Raw genomic sequence first — 8,492 nt, 5'->3', positions numbered from 1 at the left:
GAATACCCGGCTTTGTTTCGTAAGTGGCCCTGTGCTAGGGCCTGCACTAGGACGCACAGAGCACCGGGGTCCACGCCACAGCTTCGAGAGGGGTCCACACACACCTGCTGAAACGGCCTTGCTTCTGCAAAACCATGGAGATGATCAGACGCACCTCTTCTTTCCTCCGTCTCTGCCACCATCACCTCTCCTCTGCATGGTCACAGTCACCTATCCCCTGCTGGAGTTCCCAGCTTCCCCTCATCTCACTTCAGTCTATTCTGGAGCAATCCTCTCAAAATGCAAGTCAGACCATTGCTGCTCTCAAGCCCCTTATGCAGAGTAAAGGCCCAGGTCCTCCCAGCCTGCACTCTGTCCACCTCCCACCAAGCTGCCTTGTCCCTAGACCCCACTCCTGCCGCCACAGCCCTCCCTGCACTGAGCTGCAGCCACAACGGTCCTCTGCTCTTCCTGACACTGCTTGCTTGCTCCCTTCCTGGAATGGTCCCCTTCCCGCCCTGCAGGCTGTGAGGTCCCCCAATCCGGTAAGGTCCCCTCTGACCCTTGCCCCAGCCCTGCCAGAGCCTCCCTGCTTTATTGTTCTCTTCCAAGTACTCATTGCCTTCTAAGAGCTACATCATTTACTCAATTGTTTTGGTTTTCATCCATCTGCCCTGCTAGAATGTAAATCCCAGGAGGGTAGGGACTTTTGTCGGTTTTGTTCACTGCCATAGCCCCTGCATCCAGCATCCAACACACGGCAGTTACTCCATAAAAACTTGCTGGACAAATTCAGGATAAGAAAAGATGAATTGAAGAGTCTGAGTAATTCTGATTGATGTAGACCAAAGATCCACAGATAGAAAATAACTGGAGCATTTACGTGAAGATGTGCTTTTATAAATACTACTGCACACATTAAACTAGACCACAAATGGGGTTAGCAACCATGGTGTGGGCCACATGGCTCGACCCCTGGCTATCTACCACCAGCCTCTCGGGAGGCCCTCCTGCCGCCTGACGACCCGGCTGGGGCCTACAGGCTCCTGGGTCCTCCCTGCTGTCAGCCTTGTCTCGGCTCGGGCTGTTCCTATGTGTACAGTCAGTCCCCTGGAAGAAAGGACGGGGTCTCCTGCTTCTCTCTAGCCCTCAAGCCACCCCCCACAAGCTATGGCTGCTCAGGGAGTAAGGCCTGCGTTAATACACTGACTTGCACCCTTAGCCAAGCAGGAAGACTTTTTTAAAAGCTCAACTATCTGGCACAACCTATTTTGTTTCCAATGATTTCATCTGGAAAAGTGAACATTCCTCAAAGGAAGAGATAGAGATCAGCAAATACAGTGACTTATATCTCTCTGGAACATCATGTAGTGCGTTTAATTCAACGATGGAAAATAGCTTGCACACTGCAAGATTCTGCGTTTTAAAGGCTGTCCCTCAACGGGAAGCACGCAGAGGCCTGCAGCGCGGCAGACCGAACCCCTGGAAGCACCCACAGGTCGGGGCAGCGTGGGCCGGACACGCTCACAGGTGCTTCCAGAGATAAAGAAATAGCTGGCATCCCAGGCAGACAGACCTTGTGGTTGCTGTGGAAACCATCACCTAAAAACGTAAGTTGGCTAACAGATTTCAAGCCACCTTGTGGCACAGAACTATCCGCTGCAAACTGAAGAAAAGGTGGTGAGAGGAAGGGGAATTCTAAGAACTGCACGAAGACACAGAACAATTTCACTGAAAGTAAACATGGCTCACACTCTCCAATATCATTAAGAAAAAAGAAAATGAGTGGGGGAAATACATCTTACTGTGTTTCAGTCAACAAGGCAGAGCAGCCCTCTTCTTCCCACAAAACAAGAAAATCATCTTGGAGCCAGGCACTATGACGCATGCCTGTAGTCCCAGCTACTTGGGAGGCTGAGGCAGGAGGATCGCTTGAGCCCAGGAGTTCGAGGCCAGCCTGGGCAACATAGCGAGCCTTGTCTCTCAACAACAACGACAAAAAATTCTTGGAGAAGGTTAAGGAAAAGCAAATTTTTCTAAACAGACTAACCGAGTGAGGCTCTTCCACACTATCAAAGCTGGTTAGGCACGTCAGCAGTTCCAAAGCTCCCGATTCCCGTTCAGGAGTCGCACCACGCACCTCCAGCACTACTCTGTCAACCCCCCCATACTGCTAAGCCCAGAACACTTTTAAATCCAAATGTCTATTCTTTGGCTAGCATGCAGCTGTCAAGGCCACTGAGGCTCCTCATGGCCGGCTCTGTCCCACCAGCCTCCGCTCTTGTCACTTTCTTCTCCCATCCACCTGTGGGCTGACTTCACTGTCCTCACAGCCAGTAAGCCACCCTGTGGTCTCCTTTCCTCACCTGCATAAGAAGCATCTCTCCCTGTCGTCTAGGTATTTTCGATGGCTGTAAAACGTCACGTTGTGGTCCCATACCCCACTGTGCCAGGCCCTCACGGCCAGATGCTGGGGATTTCAGGTCATCCCCCAGGAGAGCCAGGCTGGGGAAATCATGGCATGGCAGCTTCCCTCTGTCCCCTGCTTCCCCAGGGCTCTCTGGCTGGTGCGCTCCAAAGAGAGCTGGCAAACCTCTTGATACAGTTTAAAGATTTCAATCAGACGCCCTCAACCTACATTTCAGGGGGGGAATACAAACCCATAAGAAAGGATAGGTACACACCCTAAGAGACGTAGGAGGAAAATGACCCATACACACAGCTTGGCAAAAAAATGTTACTGCCTTTGGGAGTCCTTAAAGTATTCACTGTCTGCTTCACACGATGAATCTGAGAATATTTTAGGCAGTGAAAGATCATTTGAAATATTACAAATTAGAAATGGACAGAAAAGGGAAAAGAAAAGAAGGAGTTCACATGAAAACAAGACTCCAGCTGCTGAGGCAGGCGAGCCTCACCATAGCTTCTCATTTCACACTTGCGAAGTGCAGAAATCAGGTTGGTTTTGTTTTGTTTCTAAGAACTCCAAGTAAACAAATATCATCTGTAAAATTTAAAACAGGAAACTCCTTTTAAATATAAGTTGTCAGAGTGTTTCACCTATGGACGTCCTGGTAGACCAATGCCCTTTAAACTCAGTGGGATGGTGTTAAGTCTGAACACAATGAAGTACACCCATGGGGCAAGGTTGGTGGCAGAGGCCCCTGTGCTTAATCAGTCTGGTGAAGGGAATCACTGGGTATACCCTGCCTAGAATGCCAATTTTTAAAGAAAAATACACAGACATACATATATCCCCCCAAAAAACAAGCAGGTAAAACCAATAAAGCTACACTGAACACAATTTACTATGTGGTGATTCAGAAGTCATTTCTTGCTCTTACAAAGGGCTCTCAGGGCCAAAATTTAGAAGCCCCATCCCAAATTTGCCATTAAACTACAGGGACTTAGGCAAGTCCCTTATCTTTTCAGCACCCCACTACTTTCATTTGAAGAGAAGGGGGATGAACAAACTCTAAGATTTCTCTGAGTTTAAAATGTTTTGAAAGAGCCTTCAACTACCAGCAAGAGATTATAAGAAAACATGTGTGGGTTAAAGCCAAGTAATTACCAGAGTGCTTATGTGCAGTGACCTTCACGGCTGCAGAGTGCCTCCCTACTTCATCAGACCTGGGCCTTACAACCGCCCTGTGTGGGCACTCTCACCAGGACCCCAACGTCCAAGCTTGAGCTCATCCTCGGGGCCCTTACTCTGAATCGAGCCACAGTCAACATAAAATCCGTGCTTCCCAAGCACGTCCACATTATAGAAATTACTTGTAATGTTGGTAACACGAGGTCTCAGCCATGCTACCAGTCCTGTGCATACAAAGTCTAAAGTGTAAAGGGAAAGTTGATAGCAATTAATGTGTGCATCTTTCAAAACCAGTAACAACCAAATCACCGCCTCCTATATTGTGACAGGTGCCCTGAGCCCAGGTCTTCTCACTGAAGAGTCCTTGTCAGTGGCTTCTGGCAGTCAAGCACAGTGACAATACCAGGGCTCAGCGGGCTGGAAGTATTTAGTGGGAGCAACATGCCTGCAAAGGGCTAACTCCCGCCTCCAAAGTATGGGCAGAAGAAAGAGTATCTCCGAACCCCAAATGACCCCGCTTGGTTTTCAAGGTTAGTTTGTCCACCTTTTAGAATGGATGTCATACTGTCCACACAGTGGGGGACATCTTGCCAATCATGTGAGGTCCTCTCTAGAATGATGACCTACTTCGGCTCAGACGATAAAGAAAAACACCAAGTGCCCGGGCCTGGTGGCCTACTCTCGCCACCCCAGTGCTCTGAGCAGACCCCTGCTCTTTCAGGTCTTCGTACCCCTCTTCACATTGTTCATTCTCTCCGGAAGCGTCTTCCAGATGACAAGATACAAATTCTTCTTCAAGGTCAAGGTCAGATGCCACCTCCTTCACAGTCTTCCTTTATGCCCAGTCAAAATTCAGCTCTGCTGCCTGGCCTACCCCCAGCACCATGTTCCCGTCTTACAAGACTCATTCCATTCAACTGCACATGGAGACCAGTTATCCACACAGCTGTCTGCCCTGTGAGAATAAACGATCCTTGAGGGCAGGAATCACATGGAGTTTATTTTTATAACCCAATTCTAGCACAAAGTAAGCCGTGTTGAATATGAATGCCATGCTTTCCCATCTTGAACCAGGAGATGGGCCCGGATTGGAGCCATGCATGACAGGAGACAAAGGAAGTCTGGGTCTCTGACACTGTGGTATGCCCACCAGCCTTGGCATGCCACCTCCAGGCTTTGGGGGTGAGAGAAATAAACTTCTCTCTTTAAAACACTGTTATTTTGAGGTTCTCTGTGACTTGTAGCCAAACCTAGTCCTAACGGACACACCTTCCTGGTCCCCATGTGCACTGCCCCAGTTCCATGGCCAGAACACACAGCTGCACTGGGCCTCCCACAGGGCACGCTGAGCACCTCTGCCTCAGCGCCCTGTCCCCTCTGGACCCTCATGTCCTCGTGTCTCACACAGAGCCCAGCACAAGTGAGACACCCACTCAATCCTGACCTGAGAAGTAACGGATGCCCACGTTCACATCACACTAAATGAGGCAGAGTGTTATTGAATAAATGAATTTTGAAAGTGATAGTCTGTCTTACTTTTAAATTAACTGAGATGTTTCTAAAGTACATTTGGAAGTATGAAAGTAGCTTACTTTTGAAAGAAGAAAAAGCACGCGATAAAAAACAAAAACAGGGCCGGGCGTGGTGGCTCATGCCTGTAATCCTAGCTCTCTGGGAGGCCGAGGCGGGTGGATTGTTTGAGCTCAGGAGTTTGAGACCAGCCTTGAGCCCAGGAGTTTGAGGTTGCTGTGAGCTAGGCTGACGCCATGGCACTCACTCTAGCCTGGGCAAAAGAGTGAGACTCTGTCTCAAAAAAAAAACAAAAAAAAACAAAAACAAAAACACCTCCATGGTTTTGGTTATCCAATCTCTTAATCTGGTTTGGGTCAATGGGAAAATTTAAGAATTAACAAAGTGAAAGCTTCTGACAGTTCAAATTCAAAAACAAATTTATCTCTGAAGTAATTATATTTCATTTCTTGATGATATTCCTAATCTTAGAGATAGATGTTAGATTAGCTTGAAGATTTTAATTGAGCTAATATTCAAGTTCCTGGTATATTATATTTTTTGTAAGTTAAATGTATTTATATGTGCTTCCTTGATTAAAAGAATGAAAATATTAAGTACATGAAATTAATAATTTTAGGAAGATTTTAATTGAGCTAATATTCAAGTTCCTGGTATATTATATTTTTTATAAGTTAAATGTATTTATATGTGCTTCCTTGATTAAAAGAATGAAAATATTAAGTACATGAAATTAATAATTTTAGAAACATCCTCACTGAAGTTGCAGCAGATGCAGTAAAGATCTAAAAGATCACATGAACTAATATAATAATTTACTGGACAAAAACATCAACTCTGACAGGGAACGGATTGGCAGAAGGGACAAGCTAAGTAGGACAAAATAAGGAAACCTGTCAAACCCGGACAGCTGGGAGAAAAGGCCAGCAAAAAAAGCGTCAAAAGCTGACCACAGTTCCAAGTGGTCCTGCTCCGACGGCCTCACGAGAGCCATCGCCCTCCACAGTCAGGAGCCCTCAGTCGTGCATCCGTGAGGGTGGGACCCTTCCCAGACAGCCGCATGCAGCCCACAACTACCTTCCGGTCCTTCCCTCATCCAACATTTACTAAGTACTGACTGCCTGCCAAACACCATGCTAACAGGAGTAGGGATTCAAAAAGGTCCTCAGAGTTGTGTGGGACGCAGCTCCTGTCCTCACCAGATGCTAGAAAGAACATGATGGACAGTATTTATGGAACATGTCCTAGCAGCCAGGTATCACGCATCCTCGGAACTTCCCTGTGAGACAGCTGCTATTATCATCCCCATTTTACAGATAAAGAAATGGAGGCATAAGGTGTTTAAGTAACTTGCCCAAGATCACACAGCTAGTAGATGGTAGAGCCGGTATTCAAACCCAGGCCTGGTGCTCTAGAACCTCCTCAAGTCACCAGGCTGTGCTGCCAGCTAGTGAGACACAGGCAGTGAAAGACGCCAAGGCCAGGCAAAGGTGACTCTGACGAACAAAAGGCTGGGTGCTAATGGAGGCAGCATGCCAGCCAGGCCTCCAACAAAGTAGAATGTTGACAGGCATTCATTCATTCATTCATTCGCTCACTCACTCGGCGTTCACTGAGCACCTGCAGGTGTGTTTTCTGGACTTCTGCCTGCTCAAGCAGCTCAGCGTGGTGAGGATGACAGACACACAATCCACGCCTGCCTTGTTCATAGGACAAGCATACATGAGGCAATGGCATGTCAGAGAACAAATGAACAACGAATGAACCCTAGCCCTGCTGCAAACTAGGTGGATAACCTAGGGCAAGTTACTTAACCTCTCTGAGCCTCAGTTTCCTCACCTAGAAAACAGAACTAATACTGCCTATCGCCCCTTGGGATTACTGGGAGGATGCAAGTAGCTGCTCTCCACCCAGGGAGCTGAGGAGGTGGCTTCCCAGCCAGTACAAGTGACACCACATTGAACCCTGAGGAGTTGATGGGAATCAGGTAGGGTTGGAGGGGTGAGGGTGGGGGTGTCCCAGACAGAAGAAATCTTAAATGAAGGTGGGGGGATGAAGAGGTGGGGGCAGAAAGTCACTGTCAATGTGACCACCCAGGATTCAGAGGGCTTGACTGCATGGCTGGTGCCTACCCTGAAACAGGAACAGTGAGGAAGAAGGAGGAACTGTACATTTCTACACAAAAATCCCCATGTGGTTTAAACTTAGCGATTTTCTCATGATTTGTAATCTTCCAGCTGCTGGCTAGGCTAAGAACTATTTTACACACTATTAATAGGTACATTTTTTAAATTAACAGGGCCATGCAGAGATGATGTTATCATCGTTAACAACCAGGGTATATTCACTTACACAATACCTCTCTTCCAAAAGAGCCCAGAAAACTTCACAGGATCCTCAACCATAAGGCATGCAGGTGGTGGTAATAACCCTAAATCTCAAAGCTAAAATAAAAACAAAAGTTTAATGTTTCCAAGGAACCTCAATGTTAGTCAGAAAATCCACCCTCACTTCCCATTTCTAGTCTCCTCAGGGCAATCTTTGTAAATACTCAAATCACATCATTTCCTTTCTCCAAATCCATCACCTGACGTTAAACATCATGTGTTTACAAAGGTTTCTCCCCGTGCTGCAAGTCCCATAGTGACCTGGTCCCTGCCTGCCTTCCATGCTCCCTCACCTGCTGGCACTGCTCTGTTCCAGCACAGGAATCTTCCTGCTGCTTCTCAACACACTAAGCCCATCCCTGCCTCAGAGCCTTTGCACATGCTGTTCCTGCTGCCTGGAATGCTCTTCCCTGAGATAAGAGCAGCTCCCTCACACCATTTGGGCCATTCCTCAGAGAGTCTAGCCCCACTTCCCACCACCACCAACTCTAGCCTGCTACTTTCTATGCTAATTCTTTTCATTATTTCTTCAAAGCATACATCGCTGCCTGAATTTTTACCTGTGCAGTCTGCTTTCCCCTCTAGAAGGTAAATTCCACAAGAGTATCTTGCATATAACAATAGGCCCTCACTAACTTTTGTTGAAATTGACAGACACATGCTGGGATCTGTACAAGTGAAATGGTGGCAAAAAAGAGTAAAGCGTTGACTTTATGAAAGGATATCAAGTAAGATCTTTACACTAACGTACAACTGTTATCAGTTTCATTCATGAAGGCCATATACTGACATTTTTTGAATTACAGGGGAAAGAAAAAAAAAAGACTAGTTACTCAGATTATTAACCACAAATATTTCTTGAGCTAAGAGCAAAACTTAATTTTTTTGGTGATTCTTAAAAAGCCAAATCTATACAAAAAAGAAAAAGGCAAAAAGGCAATTCTTCAATAATGGTCAGCTTACACGTCCACCAAGTCAGAAGAACTTCCCACCTGGAGCCT

General features: G+C 46.7%; 1 protein-coding gene across 3 annotated transcripts in view; it reads right to left on the bottom strand.

The window, feature by feature from the left end:
• The window catches only part of PACSIN2 (protein kinase C and casein kinase substrate in neurons 2), a 101,288-nt gene that overhangs the window by 68,382 nt on the left and 24,414 nt on the right, over positions 1-8,492 (bottom strand). The gene's annotated exons all lie outside the window — the stretch shown is intronic.

The sequence above is a fragment of the Propithecus coquereli genome, unplaced genomic scaffold (genome assembly GCF_000956105.1).
Source record: "Propithecus coquereli isolate 6110/MARCELLA unplaced genomic scaffold, Pcoq_1.0 Scaffold126, whole genome shotgun sequence".
Classification (NCBI taxonomy): domain Eukaryota; kingdom Metazoa; phylum Chordata; class Mammalia; order Primates; family Indriidae; genus Propithecus; species Propithecus coquereli.
This window is presented reverse-complemented; position numbering and strand designations above follow the sequence as displayed.